The sequence below is a fragment of the Dermacentor albipictus genome, chromosome 2 (genome assembly GCF_038994185.2).
Source record: "Dermacentor albipictus isolate Rhodes 1998 colony chromosome 2, USDA_Dalb.pri_finalv2, whole genome shotgun sequence".
Lineage (NCBI taxonomy): Eukaryota > Metazoa > Arthropoda > Arachnida > Ixodida > Ixodidae > Dermacentor > Dermacentor albipictus.
In genome coordinates this window covers 114,722,812-114,742,248 of record NC_091822.1, presented here as the reverse complement: position 1 = coordinate 114,742,248, position 19,437 = coordinate 114,722,812, and the positions used below count along the sequence as shown (strand labels likewise).

At 44.4% G+C, this 19,437-nt stretch overlaps 1 long non-coding RNA gene across 1 annotated transcript in view; it reads left to right on the top strand.

Annotated features, from left to right (window-relative positions):
* The first annotated feature begins 10,817 nt into the window (after positions 1-10,817).
* LOC135910957 (uncharacterized) overlaps positions 10,818-19,437 on the top strand; it is a 47,761-nt gene continuing 39,141 nt past the window's right edge. The window contains exons 1-2 of the long non-coding RNA XR_011512115.1: positions 10,818-10,976; positions 11,597-11,640. This is a non-coding gene — a long non-coding RNA (uncharacterized lncRNA). The remainder of the gene's footprint in view (positions 10,977-11,596; positions 11,641-19,437) is intronic.

Sequence of the window (19,437 nt, the reverse complement as noted above, 5' to 3'; positions counted from 1 at the left end):
CACGCGCTTACATACAATCGGAGAGTTGCTTACGTGCTTGAGACACATAGGCATGCACATTGTGCGCCCACTGCAAGGCCCCTCACTCATTTTTTTGTCACTTCGTTCGAGAAGCCCTTTGGTGGCGTAATACAAACTCGACCTCAGCGCACAAAGCCTCGTTACCACCGAAGCAGGCACGTCACTCCTGGCAAGATCGAGAATTCCTTCGCGATACGATTTCACCATTTTTCAGAAGAATAAAAAGCTGTCAATCTAATTTTTTTTTTGCTCAGATAGATAGAGCACTTAATGTAGAAGTCATAGAACGGAAAAGTATATGCAGAAGACAGGTATATTTTCAAGATTTTCGCGAAACTGGGGCTGTCCTAGAACTATTGACGCAGCCGGTACACACGCTGTAAATGTGATTGTTGCCGTCACCAAAACTTTCGTGCACATGGCAATCATCAAAATGAGAACTCCGTGCAGCACATGTAGTAAAATCGTTTCTTGATCGATTATTTCACCTTAATTAATACTACACATAAAAATTTCTCTTCTCTCTAGTAACTTTATCGAATTGTTTATGGCATGGCATTCATGAGAATATTGTCTTCATTTTCGCGAGTGGTGTGCTTGTATTCTCGCACTCGTGAAAGGTTTCAGTGATATATTACATTTGCTAAACGTTATAGCTTATCGGAGTGTGTATTGATGCTATTTATTTCTTTGTGGTAGGAATGACATAGAATATTGCATAATTTACACGTCAAACATAACTACAGTTCAGTGCCACTCAAGCACGGAACGATCTCTTGAAAAATAAAAATGTTACACAAATATAATCCCATTGACTCTCAAAAATTCTTCTGTGCTTTCTTTACTCATCGTTCAGAAACCTTGGGAAACGAAAGTCAGCACAAATAGTATCGACGTTGCCGGAAATGTTGTTTAACTCTCATATAAAAATATAAATTCGAAAACAATAACGAAGACCACGTTTGCCAAAGCAAACCAGCGACAAAATACCATCAGTTCAGAAAACCGCGAAACGACGTTTCGGATGCAGACGTTCCCAATGAGACAAAAGACTACATCCACACCACTCGTGCATAGGACTCCCGCCGTGTCACAATGATGCCCCGTTGTCCCTGAAACAGTTTTCTTTTTTTCTTCTCGTTCAACTTCAGTTCGGCGTCGAGGGTGGTTTCAATCTTACCTAGAGGGTACGTTTTCGATTGGAACGAGTTTCATGCAAGCTCGGGACAACGATTGTTTATTCCCAACGCGTCGCCGCGGAGGGAAGATCTTTGGAGGCATACAAAGAAGAAAAACATAATCGCAAAGCGACACATGGGAGAACGCAAGAGGCAGCAACCGGGAAGGTCATCCCGGATGTATTTATCAGATGTCGCTTTTCAGGCCGCGATCCCTTGCCCAGACAAAAGAGAGCCTACCGCGCAAATACGGGCGTGTTCCGTGGGGTCGGGACGGGAGGAATGCGCGCGCTAGTTTCTCCGGGTGATTTTTTTTATATGGTTTCGCATGCGCAAAGTCACACACACAAAAAAAAATATGTGTAAGTCAATGGGCCACGATATAAGAGAAAAACCATTCGCTGTCATCGAAGCGGAAAACTTCTGCAATACTTCCTCGTTTGCAACACACGGACCGGAAGAACAACTGGCTTTAGATAATGGCTTGGTGGAGCAACATGTAGTACACGAGGTGCGTCCGGCAGTGCTCGCTAATTGAGATAAGATACGCGCGCACAGCCACACGGAACAGGCGCGAGCAAGGCTGCCGTTTGCCTACAAGCTACAGATGTTGCTCGGCGTTTTACCGGTGCAGCGTCCTTCAAACCAACGCATGCCAGTAGATCAGCGACTCGTCGAGCCGTTGGGTTTCCAAGAAACAAAACACCGCAAGCTCGTTCCACAACCGCACGTGCGAGACGGTGTCCTCAACGCGCAGCGGGAGACCCGGCTGCGGTGCTGGTCGCTGCGGCTGCAGCGAGCGGAAACTTTGTGACATCTGTGCGAAGGGTAGGCAAGAAAAATGGAGCAAGGAACCGGCAAAGTTAACCACTATGGCCCACGGCTTGCCGACTTAGAAGGTCGTTGCGGAGCTGCCTAATGAACAACAAAATTCTTGTGCTTTATCACTGAAGCTGCTTTAGCAAACAGGCCCGTTTATAGAACTTGCGTCGGTCAATATCGTATGGAGGAATCAAATATGGCTGTTCTCTATATTGTTCTCTATACATTGCGTCACTGATGTGGCATTTTTATGACGCAAAAGTTTTTTTAAATGGCTCATATGGGTTGCTTCCTAAAGCAACACTAAAAAAATGTCATAGCATTATCGCCTAAATATTTCGAACCGTAATACCCACGCGCCTTACTTTTGTATCGTTGTGTAAAGCAATCAAGCCATTACACGATCATGTATGTGTCGCAAGCACGGATAGCGGAATTTCCGCGCCAGGCATTATGCAATCAGAGATAAATTTAGCATAGAGCGCGGCGTGCACAGAGGCGTAGCTCGGCGGTATTGTCCATTCGAGCAGGAATTGTCGCGTTTGAGAGCACTCACTGTGACATGGCAGGTGCAATTTATCGAACCCCTAGTGGTGCTCATTGGGAGATAACAAGGCCTACAACAGTGCAATTATCGGTAGAATTTTCACGCTCGCTGAGCTATGTACCTCCTCTGCGTTCAGTACATGCGATTCGGAAATGGTGCGAAGAGACTCGGGAAGCAAGACGATCGGATATCACACCCTTCTGATCACGGCGGAACGTGTCCGTCTGTGAACGTGTCGCGCAGTAGCTCCAATCATGCGCGAGTGCTCGAGATGCTCAGTGTAAAGCCCCTCCGTGATAATTTTCACAGCTGGAAAGAGCTTACCACAGTTAGAACAGCTGGCAAGAGGCTTTGGCACAGCGCTGTCTCGAGTGCCTCCAGTAGCGGGTCATTTATTTACGCTATTGGTCAAAATTGCCTGTGCAAAGCAGCGGGGCCCCTATGAATAGGGAGCGAGCACGATACCAAAATCCGGCCGTAAGGCACCCACTAGCTGTAATTAACCTTCGTTAGGCAAGCAAGCTTTATAATGCGCGAATTTATATTCATATTTAGCTTTACATTTTGCTACGCCATTTTTGCACCCTAGTGCCCCCCGCCACAGTCTCGAGCACGCACAAGGCGTTTCGCGTACGCCACCGCGGCTGCGTCCCTGCCTGCCTGATTTCTTTCTTTTTTTCATTAAATGCAACCATCGACTTCGAAACCCTCGATAAAACACTGGAAAGGCTCAGATCGCTCTCAATTATTGACGGTGACAACATTTAAAGAGAGCGTCCTGCCACGGTAGCTCAGTGGCGGTGGCATTGAGCCGCTAAGTCCGAGATCGTGGGTCAAGATCTCGGCCGTAGCGGTCACATTCCCGTGGGTGTGGAATGCAAAAAACTATCGTGTACTGTGCGTTTCGTCGATTATTGAAGAAGTGCACGTGGTCAGAGTAATCCGTAGTCGCCAACTGGCCTTCGTGTCTCAATGAGATTGTGGTTTTTCGCCCGTAAAACCCCAGAATATAGTTTTAAACCGAACACTTTCGGTATTGTTTCATTTAAGGTGTGTGTGTCCTGACATCACGGAACAGAAGCTGGTCGCGTGAAACGTCGGCACGTTTGGGCCACCAGCTCGCTTCGTCTCGCTCGGTCTGCCGCAATGCTGCTACTCGCTGCGTGGCTTGTTGCAGTAGAGTATTAGACTGCCGAACGAGCTGGAACAAGTGCCAGAACTTTCCCCATGTTCTGCAACCACGTGACTAGCTTTTTCATCCTGATACCATAAGCCACGCACACCTCCTGGGAAACAAAAGTGAAACTGCGTCATAAAAATGTTTTTTTACAAATATTCTTTGTGGTCTAAATTGGGATTTATTTATGGGGACTCACGTGCCAAAACCACGATCTGATTCTGACAGACGCTGTAGTGGGACATTCGGGAATAGAGTGGACTACCTGGGCTTTCTTAACATGCACTTAATTTGAAGTACAGGGGTGTTTTCGAATTTCACCCCCCCCCCCCCCCACCATAATGCGGTGGCCGTGGCTGGGATTTGACCCCGCGATTTCGTGCTTAGCAGCCCAACACTATAGTCACTAAGTAACCACAGCAGGTTTGTGGTGCTTTGAGGCTTGTGAACATATGTTATAGGATTTCGTGAACGAGGACCTTCATTTACTGCAAAATATGAAAAGTCGAAAATGTGTTGTGCGTACAGCTTTATTTCACTGGTGGTTGAATCGCGCGTTTATGCCCGCATTCAATATCTGCTTGACTGTTGAGTGGTGATTAGATTTTCAATTTTTGCTTTTACATAACAAGGACTCAAGATCCCGTCTACACTAAATGTACAATGTGTAACCATTTTTGATATATTTCTAGTGAAAAGGAACCATACGCAAAGCTTATCGACAATTATACTATCAAGGGGTGTTTGTTGGCAAAGCCTGCCTCTTGGCCGCTTGTTGAGATTATTTGTACAGAAAATAAGGCAATTAACGTAACTTACTTCTTTGATAAAGTAGATTCGCGTCAAAACAATTGATGTATAAAATACAATGACAGTGTTTTTACGTTTCACATTTAAATCACGCAGTCATAAACGGAAGGAACCCACATTTTGCCGACGCACCATACTAATATTTCGTGTGGTGGTCATTTTTTTCCACTAATTGCGCGTTGTAAAGCAATCGGGAACTAAATGGTGACCGAACAGAAATCCTGGCCTAGCGAACCATGATTGCACAAGAAGAAAAAATTATCATGGTGACAGACACCGAAAAGGTACACACAATGTCTTGAGGATACATTGCGCGTCAGACGTCAATCGGACTATTTAAAGAGAAGTCTTTTCGTAACTGCACGTATCTTCCGCCAGCGATCAAGTAGTGCTTCAGGACGACCTAAACAAGAGATCGAGCTGGTACTAACTGTGGCTCTTCAAACCAGAATTATGGTTTTTCTGCGCATACCATGAGGCGTCACAAATTCGACAACTTATGCACCCTCAATAGAATGGGTGATATTCGAAGCTTGAACCACCATCTAGTGACTTGCAGCAAAGTGGCGTCCACCATATTTGCTAAGGCACCGCAAAACGAATCTGTACGCTCGACACCATAGTTACACGCACATCTGCTGCTTTCGCCATTGTTCTGCAATATCTTCCCCGGCTGTCGGTTCCTTTATGTGGAGCAAGGTATTTGTGGTGATGCTGGCAACATGCTTGGCCAGCATTTTAGCCAATAGACATGCCCAAATCAGCGAATTAAATAAAATTAGTATGCTAAACACTTACCAAAGCCGACGGCCCATCACGTTCTCGCCTTTCAGTTTTATTACAGCAGCGTGAATAAAAAAGCTTCCCTTCCCCCTCGAAAAGAATAAAAACGCTTTCTTTTTTTCGCCACGTTAGCTTAGTTTGAATAAGCGCTCAAGAGCAACGATTGTTCCAGTACAAAAATTTGTTTGGGAAGGCTTTTAGAGGATACCTACAGTGCAAACACTTCTCTCTCTTCCTTTATTTTTTGCATGAAAGCGCTGCTTATTATATACAACGCACTTAGACATGTTTAGGCGTTCATAAAATTTTAGCGGCTAGAAAGTAATTTATACGCTATACTGCGTACTTTACTTCAGCACACGTTTCGTTCTAAATAATTTCCAGCCGAAGTAAATATTAAGGACACTTCAAAAAGCCAGCGCAATCTTTAACAATATTGTGTTCTGATTTGTAGTCACAAAAAATCACTATGACATGTTCGCCTGACTGTCAAGATGCCGCATTTCTTTTTACCATTTATTAACTGAAAGTCCAGACAGCTCAGCAAAGCCCGTTAAAGAAATTATTGCCATACAGGAGAAAAAACATGGAAGGCCAGGTACGACGTCTGTGAACATCACTCTGCACATCTTCACAGCAGCTCGTCAACGGCATACAGGTAGAGAAGCCCTGCGCGCTCTATCTTAAAGCTGTCGCTGCCTCACTACGCAGCGTGCTATTGAATCGCATGTCCGTTCGTTTGTGTTGTTTAATTACTGGGTGTTTCTTGACTTTCGACTTTGGTATTGAGACGGCGGGCTAGTGTGCATGCCTAACCGTGCGCTCGTAGTGTTCCTCCTGTTATTGTTTTGTGCTTCAAGCTCGAGCGTCGATAAAATGCGGTTTCCTCAACGTACAAATGACAAAAGCGTAAAAGCAGTGCGAGAATCAGGCAGTGCACGTAACACGAGCGAGAGAGAACCTGCGCAGTGTCCTTTAATGCGAAACCTTGCCACTTGCAGCGGCGAACGGCCGGAAATAGCGCACGCGACCAATCAACTCCTGGTCCTCAACTTGCCGATCCCGTTTGCCCTCCATTTTCGCGTGAGAATGCAACGCGAGAATAGAGCGAGCGGGCATCCAAGCGAGTATTTCATGCGACAATGCAACGTGAATGGCACAACCACAGTGCCCATATGTAGCCTGCTTTGAGTTTTATTATTGGTTTAGAAGAGCAACCCTTTTAACGGAGCTTCGATTTTTTTTTCACATGAGACGTTTGTTTTTGTGGACGCAATGAATCTGTCGGGTTGAAATGGAATACAAGGGTGTTTGAATGTCTTCTGTAAAAGCTTTGAGAGTGAATGAGCAATTTTTTTTAGGATCCTTAGCTCACAACTCGAGCACACGTCGCTGCGAAAAAAAATTGCTCAACAAAAGTTTCGGTTTTCAAAGCAGTAAACCTTTTTTGGAATTCCCTAAAGATGGACATCCAAGGCTGCAAGAACAAGCGGGTGCGGTTCTGTTGATTTATGGGGTGGCAGTGAAGTTCGGTCTTGATTAATCGCTGGGCTGAAGGTGATTGTTGCGTGAGTGCTTGTGCTCGTCGTCGTTCGTTTTCCTCCTTTCTCTGTCGGCGGCACTGTGCACCACGCTGTCGAATACCAACTACCCCGGTCTGACCCCCTCCTTCGGCATACTTCTAGTTCGTCGGGCTCTGCTAATTCCGTAACTCTTCCTCCATCTGTCCTCGCAACCTTGATCCCACTCGACATCTAGCGTGCACGTGCCTTGGGATATTGCATTCATCTCGGGCAGCTGCCTGCAGACGTTCCAACCATCTTCTGTGGTCTCAGCCCTCCCGCAGGACATGGAAAAATGGATTCCAATATCCGACGCTCCGAGTGGTTGACGCAAGCACGGTTCCACCGGGATTCCCTTTACGTTCCAACTGACCGTCAGCGCTTGTCCTCGTGATTGACTTTGCGTCGTTGTCTGACAGCCGCGCTGTGCACATCAACAGCGCGGCCGACAACCACCATTTTTACAATCCACAGCGAATTCACGTGGACCGTACACAGCATTAAAGCTTGCTCCTGATAGCACGAAGTCGCTCGGATTGCATAAGCAATTTTTTGGCGCTCCTTTCTAGCTCGCTTCATAGTATTTTATTCCTACCAAGTTGGAATATGGCATAGCAGTAAGGAACCATTACCAGGCTCGCCTTGCAAGTACATTAGAAGCTGTTAAGAATCGCGTTGCATCGCTTATATTTTCCAATTACGACAGGCACCGCGCTATTGCCAGAAATGATCATGAATCAAATGTGGACGCCCTTTTGTGTAACCCCTGTACCTGTGGCCAACATAGCAACGAGTTTTCTTTTTTTTCCGTTCTATTCCTTTTTTATCATCCGGCCCGCCGAAGTGCCCATAATGGAAGCAACGCGAACGCGGTTTCGTGTGAGTCAATGCAAAATGGCAACAACAGCCAAGGAAATTGTTGGAAATACTGACCACAGTCTTATTTTACAACCGAAAGTGTATTACGACAGAAGTAACAGCAAATGTTGCGTTACACTTACCTTAGGCAGCCTTTGAGAAAAAAGCCGAATATTTAAGGTGAAGCAAACCAATAGTAATGTGCTCATGCAGCCTCTCGAAGAGTTATTTACATCAACAATAAGGGTTTACGGCATCAAACCATCAAATACGCCATGAAGTATGTGGACCACCAGAGTATGTCCTGCAAAAAAAAAAAAAAAACGCGCTGCCTTGATTTCTGAGAACTGGCGTCAACTTCAAATGAATACTTGTCACGACTTAACCAGGTCCATAAAATCAGCTTTAATGGGCCTAAGCTTGCTATAGGTTGCTGAACCGGTGACCTAATTAGATTTTAACTATTAAATGTTGCTTTCTTCCGCCAGGCCAGTGTGGCCTGGCGGAAGAAAGCAACATTTAATAGTTAAAATCTAATTAGGTCACCGGTTCAGCAACCTATAGCAAGCTTAGGCCCATTAAAGCTGATTTTATGGACCTGGTTAAGTCGTGACAAGTATTCATTTGAAGTTGACGCCAGTTCTCAGAAATCAAGGCAGCGCGTTTTTTTTTTTTTGCAGGACATACTCTGGTGGTCCACATACTTCATGGCGTATTTGATGGTTTGATGCCGTAAACCCTTATTGTTGATGTAAATAACTCTTCGAGAGGCTGCATGAGCACATTACTATTACTTATTACATTACATTACATTACATTACTTATTACATTACTCTCCCGCCAGGCCACACTGGCCTGGCGGGAGAGCATCTGTTTATGCAATGCGAGTCAGAGGGGCGCGAACAGACCTCGCCTACAGCTTGCATCCTGAATTTTTCTCACTTGAGGTAAGAAAGGGCCGTTTATTAAAGAAAGTGAAGCTAAGCTTTTGTGTTATCTATGTATCTCCCACCACTAGAGCTGTGCACCCTTAGCACTGACACTTACTCGTGCGGGAAACTTGTTTCGTTGGAAATTTGTTTGGTGTTGCTGCATTCAGCAGCCATCTGTGTGGTTTCTAGTGCGTTAAAGAAGCTCGGTGCAAATAGAGCTTATGGCCCGCTAATATGGGCCGCGAGTGTTAAGTCTACATCTAGCAATGTGGCCTTGTTAAAATCCTATAGCAAAGCCTTCACGGAGCTACCGCGCCACTTGTTTGTAATTTTTTCGTTTAAGGCTTCGGGAAGGAAATCGGTTTATCAAGACCCCAGGTTTCCTTGATTGAGGCCCGGAGAGGGCTAACCGTGAAGGTGTAGTAAAAGAAATTATACTTTTTTTGTTGTGACAAAACCACTAATGAACCTTGAAAGACTTTTACGCTATCATTTTGTCTTATGCGTAATAGAACGTTTTCTTTCCACCACTCACTGAGCTCTACTGTAGCAAAAACAAATATAAGGCTACAATTTGCATTTGTACAGTTATCGATCTGCGTATCGTCACCTTAAATGCACTTGGAAAAAGGTTAATCTTCTTTAGATGGCATGTTTCCAGTAACCTGAAATTAATTTTCCGGGTCGTCTCTTCATGGGCAAATTGCTAAAGCATACAGTGCGTAATTTTCCAAGCAAGCACTATCTTCACTTTCACTCTTGCTCCAAGAATTCTAGTGGGCAAATAATTAATTATGGAGTTTTACGTGCCAAAACCACTTTCTGATTATGAGGCACGCCGTAGTGGAGGACTCCGGAAATTTCGACCACCTGGGGTTCTTTAACGTGCACCTAAATCTAAGTACACGGGTGTTTTCGCATTTCGCCCCCATCGAACTGCGGCCGCCGTGGCCGGGATACGATCCCGCGACCTCGTGCTCAGCAGCCCAACACCATAGCCACTGAGCAACCACGGCGGGTAGTGGGCAAACAGGTCCATTCGAAGAATAGTCAAAATGTCAGTGAAGATGAATATGAATTTAATGTCAAGTGATATGTTTCATTTTCCCCAGGAACGAGAAAATTCTGGTTCCGAAACATTTTTTCGTAATATTATTCGGAACATTATCTCAGAAACTCACACGTTCTTCTCACTCGTTTGATTATATATTCACTGCTCAGGGTGCCTAACTTGGCCAGTGAGAGCTTTTTTCTCTCAAGATCCGGCTCGCGCGAATAAAAGCCGTATAACCATTAGAAGTGCCAGCGAGTAAGTTTTTATTACTTAACCAGGCTTATCATTCAATAGCGTGCAGTGGTCCGTAACGTACCTCATCATTTGAATGATTTTATTTAAATGGTGGCTCATTTTTTTTTTTCACAGAGCAGAAGCAAGGTCGTCATGGAGGACGCCTCTTATAATTCCTGTCGCATTTTGGAACATGGCATGGTGAATAAGTTAGAATGATTTACAAAAATGTTAAGCAAAGAGCGATAGAATCAGCCTCATTATGCGTCAAGCATCTGCCGTTGCTGTATACCAGGAAGCAAGCACAATTAACCCGGATGAGCGTGCTTTTCTAAGCGAACCATTGTTCCGTGCGAATTATCTTTTTGTTATTTTGCTTCTCCCTCTGCGCAAGTCGTCGCCAGGTCGGACCACCGAGTCGGCGTGTAACCTCCTTGACACAGCATCACGCGCTGAGCGTACGCTGCGAAACCGATAAAGGATAAGGCGCCCATACGTGAAAGCGAAGGCTAACTACATACGACTGCTCAAAGAAGTAATATATGGCAGATTCACCATTCCCTGGGTCTTTTTTTTTTTCCTACTTGCAGTCCGTTCTTCCCTCACCGTGCAAATCTAGAGCGAGGTGAGAGTGAGCCGCATCGCCTGAAGTGATTAGATGGGTCGTTCGAGTTTGGTATTAGTATTCAGTGTCGCCCTTTCGCTTACGGGCTTCCATAGCGTTTAGGACCGTCCCTGTGGGTGACAGGTATCTATTTGTCACCCAGCCAGAAAGCGATTAAAGGTCGGAGTATAAAAGCAAGCAGCGGCCGCAACGGAAAGCTCTCATGTAGTTAGAAGTCGAGGCCCTCAGACGGGTACCAGCGATGTGGCGTGACGGACTCAACCGCATAGAATATGCGGCCATACTCGTGTATAGAAAAAGCTACGTTTAGCGCGAGTTTTAGTGAGGCGTAGAATTTGCTCGAAGACACGTAAGAAGTATCGCTAATTTGAAGGTAAAAAAAATGTATAGCGTGTTCTCAGTTTAAAAGCAACCGTATTTGTTAAATGTCTTCTCTGGTAGATGTCGTTTTACTATACAGATATGCCTTTTTGTCATTTTTCTTGTATGACCAGAGGTGGACATTATTCACAAGCGAGATCGTAGTGGCGTTAGAAAAAAAAATATTAGTTAAATTTATAATCATTCAATTTGGAGTGCATGTCCCAATCACGCAATTTGACTAGTCCTAATTAAGCTATAGTTATTTAGCAGATATTGGGTGCATAGCACCACTTTTGAGAAATACGCCTTCGTAATGCACGGCAAACTGAACTGGTGTTCAGTTAAAGTTTGACAGTGCCACATTTATGAAGAGCAGATAAGTGTTAGCTGGAACATGAGTGAGCTTCACCACGAGTTTTCGGGAATGTATTTCTGTAAACTGATGTGAAGCACTTCTACTGAAGCGATTGTTATTACTGCTCGGCATTAAGTTGGCCTGCAAGGATGCTACGGGGCTAACGTAGCGGACGGGTGTGACATCATGGCTAAACGCTAGAATTTTGCTATAAGGACGTGTGCTTCAAAGTGCGTTATTGCAATGTTAATTACAATACTTCCGTTGTTTTCTAGCGCCAGCCCGCAATTTCTGTTGCGAATAGTGTCCACCTCTTCAGGTGAGTAAGTTGGCGGGATTTACTAGCGAAAATTATCATGGTCAATGTTTAATAAATCTGTGCCCATTAAACTAGATGATGCGGTCCGCCTAGGCCGTTTATAATTTCTTATAGCCACTGATTAAGCAGGCCACAGTTTATAGATTAAATAGGCAGTGCAATTACAGGCACGCCACGTATGGAACGAGAAACGTAAATGGTAACAATTTTACTCAGAAATCAAGTTCTTTCAATAGGAGCAACATTTATTAGGAACTCTCGATATGAGCAGGCACGCCGCAATCGCGTAAGTTTACGGGCCTCTCTCAAATTTCGTTGCGCCATGCCAAGCCATATAAATCGATTGTGCTTGCGTGGCCAAGAAGCTGACGTTTGAATCCTCAGGAAGGGTAAGAATGCAGGGTCGAAAGGCATTGAAGATGCGCGCCCGTCAGCCGTCCTGCCAGAATATTGTTCAAATCTGAGGCGGCAGTAGATGAAAAGGATACAGTTTTCCTAGGCAATATACCATTGCTTTAGACTGACTTATTTTCTATGCTTATCGCGTTCAAATTTCGGCACTCTGAAGTTGGGAAACTAACGCAGACTACGCTACAATCAAAAGGGGAAATTAGGGTACGAACATGGGACCGAACAGCTGTGGTTTTCGCTGGCTTCCCAAATATGCTCGAGTTTCAGTGTTCGACGTAGCTCGTGGACAAAAAAAAAAGAAAAGTAATTATTGGGTTTTACGTCCTAAAATCCTGATCTGACAATGAGGCACGCCGCAGAGTGGCACTCCAGAATTTCGGACCACCTGCAGTTGGTCCTAAATTCCGGAAGGTTTTCGTTCACCAGAAGAACCCCATGAGGTTATTCTGGTGCACCTAAATCATGGAGTTCTTCTGGTGCACCTAAATCATGGAGTTCTTCTGGTGCACCTAAACGTAGATATGCGGTTGCACAATTAATCACTATGAAACTTTCACAGGAAGCCATCATGTGTGAGAAAGAACGCGTTAGAGTGGTCGTAGAGCCCACTGTTAGCAAAAATCACTCCTGTGGCGCCTTTTGAACTGGCTTTCGTCTAGGCATGTGTGCCTTCTTGCCTATACATGTACCCTTGTTTATACTATAGTGAACCGCGTCTTTCCCTCACTCTAGTTTAAATCGGTTTTATTACGACTCCTTTTCTGAGCGTTTATTTCACATTGTATATGCCTTTAAGGGCGAAAATGGACACTATAAGTAAATCTTATATATGCCTATTACTGATTGCTCAGGGAAAACTTTCATTCTGCCGTTTGCATTGATGCGCGTAAAATGCGATTGTTATACCAAATGTGCGTAGTCGAATATTTCAGGAAAATAGTGAGCGTGAAATACAATATAGCCAAAGCAGACATGCCACCTGGAACCATAAGGCTACCGAATTTAAGACAATGTGAGCTTCAACAAAGAAGTTTGCGGAGCTTCAAATCGTGACATTTAGCATTAGGAATTAAATGTCGCGCAAAGAGCGTTTGTCTAGCTCCCGCATTATGCGGATGTTGCTCAACTTGCGTGTCACCGCGGAGCAAGTGCAAAGCAATGAAACAGTGGTTCGTAAGGGCCCCTCGGTCGCGATATTCCAAATGACCCAAAAGAGAGAGAGAGAGAGTCACATGAATAGCGTGCGCCTACTGTCCATGTGTGCAGCTAATTCGAACTACACCCTCAACGGTCACCTGCTACAGAAATTGCGATGGAACCCATTTCACGATGCATGTCGACGTTAATGTGGTTAGCCTTGAGGCCATGCAGTGACGCACCATGTTGTTGCCACCGCAGACACGTATCATGTGTGATGCATGTATGCCACCCGTGCTCCTCTCTCGTCCTTCGCTCTGGACATGCTAGGTGATAAAGCGGTGGTACCGCTAAGTCCGCGATTGGCGCTTGCGTGAATATCCATTCGGAGACGTTTCTCGGGACTTTTATGAGGCAGGTACAATTTTTCCCAAGCACTGAGGAAATCTTACATGATTTTCGGTTTGTCATTGAAAGGCACAGTGCCAAAAAGCAATCGTCAGGCCGACTTGAGTCACATGGTACGAGCCGCTCTTCCGTGTACTTCTTTCACAAATTCGGTTGCCGAAAATGCGCGTCAGTGTATTCTCTCTTTTCGATGACAACAAATGTGTTGTAAGATTGTTCCGGTGCTGGTCGGATTATATATATATACATCGGCACCATGCGTGAATTTCGCAGTGTTGCCACTTGAAGGAGTAGCGTAATCAGGTGGAAGCAACAGAGAATGAAACCCGACTGCAGACTCCCCCTATGCACGATGTGTTTCGGTGGTAGAGATCCTGTCTGTCACCAAATTGGTTAAATACTAATGGAATAATTTTCTACATCATCGTAAGATTCTGCCGTATTTTTTGGGTGGGTTATGTAAGTCACCAGGAAGGGTGCGCCGTGTAAGATAAATTACTTGGTATTTATCCAGGCAGTTCGGCACTGTAGTTGTAAGAAGGCTATTGCTGTTGCCTATTAAATTCTACAATGCGGTGTTCTGTGAGCTTTGTGCCCCAAACTCACAGCTGAACTGAAACATTACAACGCTAACCGAGAGAACAATATGAAAAGAAAAGCAGAAATACCAAAAGCCTCTGCTCTCGCAGGGTGTACGCAATGGGCAGTCAGCGCATGATCTATGACATGCAATGGTAGTGAAGGAATGGTTCAGTTCAAAGTGGGAGCGCATAGAAACTTACCGAAGCTTGAAACTTATCATAATGTCGCTGAGTCATACAAATTACACTGGGCAAACATCATTATAAACAAGGGACTGCTGAAGCCATTGTCCACAGAATTATCGCGCCAGCAAGTTCATGTCATTTGTTCTCGTATTTAGTTATTGCTTGCTTGCTCGGTTTTATTTTTGTTGTCATTTCCCGAATTCACTACGTCGGAAATAACGAGTGATATAGTGAAAATATGATTATAGTTCAGTTAGCGACAAGGTATTTGCTTATGTCGAACGTAGGTAATTTTCATTTTGAGACTTTCCGTATGCCATTTCAATAATTATGTATATTTCCGCATAATTCTAATGGAACTCATATGTATTCCACTTAGATTCTGCACAATTTCCATAATAATATGTTGCCAAATAAAGAATTCGTTGTCTGCATTGACTGTTTGAAGAAAACTGGCTGCTCGTGTGCAAAATAAGTGGCCTAGAGAATGTAATTTTAGGCCTTCATAACTACGCAAACAACAGTGAATATCTACCGGGTTATATCAGCAATTCGTTTGACATCCGTCACATATTCTTCACAGTTGGTTAAGAGATCGAATTCTAGGGAAGGCGTGTATTCTGTTTCCTTACCGTGACTATGCAGCTTGACCTCTGTTTGAGATATTAATCTTGGTATATTGTCTATACACCCAAATGTTTGGAATGGTTTGGCTCTTTTTTACGTTTTACACGTTTATTCATATTTATTTATTCATTCATTCATTCATTTATTTGTCCACCCTGTGAGCCCTCTCCGGGCTGTTACAGGCTGAGGATGCAAACTAGAAAATATGGCATGCACACAAATAATTAATCGTGTTTTCAAACACATTGTTAAGGAAGTACCAATATGCACTCACATTCAAAACTACGTGAAACGACACTTGCAAATTTATTTCAGAAGGCCCAACAGAATCAGCAGTTGCGAACACCTCTGAGTTAAGTTTATTCCAACCACCACTTGTTTTTAATAATAGAGAATGTTTAAAGACATCTACTTGGCATGAATGAGGCATTAGGGCATATTATGATTGATCGTGGGGAAAACTGTACCGGGAGGTTGCGCCAAAATGGTCCCTATTTTATGCGCCATCCCGTATTTTATTACTGTATCCACGCTTCCGGCGAGCTGTATACCAGCCCCGATTTCTTAACTCTACACCTCATCTCGGTACCACATGTTCATTTCACACGAGCTGCCTTGTTTCTTTTTATATATCTTTTATGAGAAACAGGGACCACAGTTATGTCGTGCGCCACCCCTTGCCTCAGTACGTCTATTTCAGTGCAACAGATCATAAGAAACGCTACAGCTTTGAAGAGGCAAACGCTGCACCGAAATTTTCAGAAACCAATAAAACCACAAAGACGCGACAGCACGTATTTTGATGTTCCCACTAGGAGGTTTCACTCTCTTTTTTCCTTTTTGGTTTGTGTGTTTGTGCAGGGTGGAACCCTTCGAGAGCTTCTTTACTGCAAGGCAATACAATCAAGCATTCGGCTTAAAAAAGAAAAAAAAAACTCAGTCTTGGGCCCGCCGGTTGATACTTCAGAAAATATTATTAGCACGAACGACAGCCAGAGCGTTAATTGCGTCTGCAATAATTTCCCGATAAAATGAGTTCCCCAATTATTAGTGGTCGCCGTGGCACGCCAATGCGAATGCGTCTCACGAGCCTTCCGTAATCACTTCCAAAATAAATAGCTGGCTCTTACTGAGCGAAATAACTTTACGTACTGAAAGGCTTTGACGCATCTCGGCGAAAAGGCGAACTATTTAAGTCACACTATTGGGAGCTCCTGAATTCATTGCTTGTGCTGGCAACACCGTTCAAATAAACAAAGATGACTACGACATTCGTTCACGGCGTCTCTTTCGCTTGGTGGTGTGCCCAAGTTACTCGTTCGTGGCCGTAGAATCGGTTTATTTTGTCGAAGCCGAAAGGATTCTTGCTGCCGATTACCTTATTTTAATCGGTCTCAAGAATTTCAGCGACTAAACCACGGAAATAGTTGCGCTGTACGTGCGAACACTTGGCTTTCCTAGCGATCCGCATCAATCAGTGTTTCTTAATGACACAGAGCCTTTCAATCTAGCCGGACGTCAACAAGGGGAAGTGTGTGTGAGTCGCAGGCCTCCGGGGAAAGGTGCAAACGCTTGTTCGCGGCGTTTCTTCACTGCTTCAGGTACGATACATGGTTGTTTTCGACCTTCATAGTCAACTCACTCCACAATGTGAATCGTTTTGCGGTATATCACATAGCGTCATCCAACAATATGTAGGCGGTGATGTCTGTCGTGGTTTCAGTAGGTACATACCGACATTGTGCACTGATAGAACGAGACCAAAAACTGTTAAGCTACCTGGTCCGCGTGTCTTCGGATGAAAACAAATGAGAGTTTTGTTTCTGAGTCAGGATGCCTGCCCCTTGCTCTTTATGGTCTGCCGATCCGTGTGATATGGTAGTCTGCATCCGATAACTCGCATTTTTTTGGAGCTCGCAGTACACGCTCTTTGAGTTTGGCTACATGCTTAGGGACATAACAGACACCTGCTGACAGTAGGAATTCTCGAACCCCGGCGAAATGTGAGAAGTAAACAACAACCAATCGGACCAAGTTGCATTTCTTCCAATATGTTTCCCGATTTTAGCGCAGGTTTTCTTTTGAGCAATGCCATTTGCGTTCGTGTAAATGCATGACTTGAAGACGAACCAGTTGTAATGGAATTTAGCTGCGTGCACAGTGTAGCAAAGCAAACTAGCGGTGCTGTGGCCAAGCCGACTGCTGTAAATCTAGAACGAACGCACTTTGGAGTTGCTTCTAAATTTCTTGCGAGTAAATAAACAGACGACTCCCCGTGCCTAATGAGAAAACAGCATGTTCTGCTTACGTCGCTAAATTAAACAGCTCTATCAAAGCGATGCGTCTCCTCGCGGCATAACACGTGTCATGATCGACTTCAGACCTTCCGACATAGCGTTCCTGCTATCGGTGCTTGCGGACAAAATTACATTAGCGAGGATATTAGTGACACTTACGCTGGGCCAGAAAATGAAACTAACCAAACCAACTGAAGCTCAAGCGTATATAGAAAATTTATTACAGCGTCTGCCTAAGCAAAGTACACTCCGTGATGTGAAATACCAGCAACAAACTTAAAATATATAAAAGGAAACCAATGTTGAACTAGCTGGCTATAAAGAAGTCATTCAGAGTGAATTGTTTCGAAGAAACCACCAAAGCGTCAGTCACTTTTTTTACCAATGCGAAAATGCATTATTCATATCTGTCATCGTTGCGCTTCGGCTGCTACTTACGGGAAACAAGGAAATCAGGAATGGCTGTCTTCCTACCGCGATGACACGCATACTGGTAGACAGCGAAATTTTTTGGATGCGATTTTTGGAGGGGGGAGGGAGAGGGGGAGGGATGCCTCTGCGCAGAGGCATCAACATGTTTTGTCAACGACGAGACAACGTTGGAGCGCACGGATGAACGTAGATCAATTGTTTCTCGGGATGTCCGCTAGGAGGCGAGCATTTAGTTGAAGTCGCGAATAGCCGATCTGATCGAAGCACTTGGAACATAGCCCAAGGTACGCAAAAGTACACAACGTATTAACCGTTGTGCGCCTCTACGACGGCACAGTAAAATAGCCTAACAAATCTAAGTGCTGGCATGAATACACCGCCGGAGTTGAAACGCCGCCAAAGATGTTCCACCAGCGATAGCGATATTTTTCTGTTGCCTTTCAAGTTCAACAATGCTTCCTCACATACAATGTCAGTCCCAAGCATGAGCATTGGGTTTCGATGAGAAGTGGAACGATTATGCGTGTATCTGAAAGAAGGCACGTTGAGCCAGTTCATCACAGCATTTGCGCGGCCGCTTGATATGAATGTGTGCTCCATACTAAGGCGCATCGCCTGTTTTTATTTCTAAGTGGCCTTCACCACGTTTGGCAGTTACAAAAGCACAAGCATTCGCAAAAAGTTCAGCAACACAACTTTGGCACTTGAAAACGAATTTTATACTGAGACCTTGGAAAAAGAAGGAAAACTCTTGTCGAAATTGCATGCGGCGATTTCTTTTCTTTTCTTTCTTTTTTGATGGGCGGCTACGTTCGCGATCAGCAAAACCCGTCTATAGCGGATAATTCAAGCGTGTTTTCAGGCATGAGACGTTTACGAAAAGAGCTTGGACTGACACTAATAACCTACATTGCACTCACTTTCTAGTGAGAACCTAAAAAATAATGTAATGTGGACAAATTCCTAACACCTGCCCCACTATTCGTCCACCGAATATACATGCCGAAGTGGCGTTGTTGATGAAAAAATATATATAAAAATTGAGGAGATTTTTCTTTCATAAGCATCCATACGTGCGAGTTTGCTTATAACAATCTCGCAAACCTATCCGGGGAACTGAATGCACAAATAGGTGTTACCACTGGTCACTTGATAACCAAATAAGGTTGTAAGAATTTATCCGCAGCAACTTCAGAGCGTGCTGCCAAAACGTGCTTGCTTAGGTGATGCAAGAATTGCCGCGCAAAATAACACAGAAAACTGCTGAGAAGGTTCTGCAGTATTCACGGAAATAATAAGGAAAAATAACGTAGCAACACCAGTTGTAAAGTTCACATGCAGATTTTCATCACGTCAAAAATGGTCGTATTTTGGGTGCATTTCTTTCTTCTGCATTTGCGCTTATATTCGTTTTCACGTGTTTCCCTTCGTGTCGCCGTAGATCTCGAGCATGTATTCGAAACTGCTGTATTGCGAGTGTGGTGGTAAGACGGACGTCAATTGCTTCCCAGAACAAAGTGTACAAACCATGTCCGATTAATCGAAGACGCGTTTGCTGTAGCTTAAAAGCGGCATCGTATGAATCCTGTCCAAGCCCATAGAAAGGCCGCTTTCAAGGTCGCCTTTTTACGCGCGGCTCAGAACCACAATGTTCAGGCGGCCCGTCTCGCTCGTGAGCGAAAGTTTCGGTATATATTGCGGTATATGTATATACCAGT